Source organism: Sciurus vulgaris, assembly GCF_902686455.1.
Source record: "Sciurus vulgaris genome assembly, chromosome: 1".
Classification (NCBI taxonomy): Eukaryota; Metazoa; Chordata; class Mammalia; order Rodentia; family Sciuridae; genus Sciurus; species Sciurus vulgaris.
Window position 1 is genome coordinate 138340822 of NC_136461.1, and position 1186 is coordinate 138342007.

Consider the following 1186-nt stretch of genomic DNA (forward strand, 5'->3'; position numbering starts at 1 on the left):
AGACCCCAACAAAAGCTGTTTGGAAGAGACTGCTTTGGTACAATGCATTTAGCCAGGCCTTCGCTGGTGGCTGATTGGGTTGTTTCTAGACTTTTCAAGCTTCCATTTGCTTATCTACAAAATAGGCTCTCCCTTCCTGTTCCCCTGTTCTCCTGTCGCACCCATCACTTCCCACAGTGACTTTGTGCCAGTTTGCAAGATGTCTGGGGATAAGGATGAGTGAAAGGGCTGTGCAGAACTGGATCCCAGGCTGGCTGCTGGCACTGTGCCTGACATGGCTGTGGACCCTCCTGGCCTTTGCTTCCTTGCAGACTCCAACTGCCACAGGGCACCTGTGAGGTGACTGCTGCTCACTGCTGCTGCAGCAGGAACTGCATTGAAGAGCGGTCCCAGATTGTAAAATGCTCCTGGTTCTCTGGCCAGGTGGCTGGCACTTCATGGGCCAAGCCCTCCTGTGTGGATGCCTCCATCTTCCTGCAGTGGTGGTGGTGGAGCCCTGCCTGCTAGGGGAGGAGCGTAAGTTGCTCCCGGACCTGTCAGAATGGAGCTGCAGCAGTGGACACAAAGTCAAAACCACAGAAGTCACACAATAGCTCTTGGGGGTTGCAGCTTGGACAGGAGAGGCTTGACTGAGATCTGGACTGAAGAGTGGCATCCATTCATCACCCAGAAAATTTAGAGATTCACTCACCTGTACATGTGCTCCATGTCAAATTCAGCATTAACTCTCTTGATTTTAGTCAAGTTGCTAAACAGATACGAACGGATCTCCAACCACATGCCTAGAGGGCTGTGCTCTGAGAGAGACAAAGAAGGTCAAGACACAGTTCCCGCTTTTAAGGAAAATCCAGTCGAGCTAGGGAATTGAAGATCTATAATTTCGATCATTTATAGTATATGGTACCATGATTTCTGAACCATCTGCTGTGGGCATGGTAGAAGTTTGGGGATGAAATATTTGTGACTCTCCAGCCACTTCCAGGTGACTCTCCCTTATGCCAGCCCAGTGTTATCTCATTTGGATGGGATTGGATTGACTTGGGAAAGGAAAGCAATGATGAAGCCTGACAACTTTCCAGCAAAGCATCTGTAGAGGCATGTCATGTTTGAGCTGTCCATTGGGTATGGAATGCATTGATCCTTAGAATCAGATTCATCTAAGTACTTCAGGTTTCTGTTCATTTGC

General features: G+C 48.9%; 1 pseudogene across 1 annotated transcript; it reads left to right on the forward strand.

The window, feature by feature from the left end:
- Nucleotides 1-215: 215 nt before the first annotated feature.
- Nucleotides 216-633, forward strand: LOC306658304 (chemokine-like protein TAFA-3; annotated as a pseudogene). Its single transcript has one exon. The product of its transcript is annotated as a chemokine-like protein TAFA-3 (transcript).
- Nucleotides 634-1186: the final 553 nt, after the last annotated feature.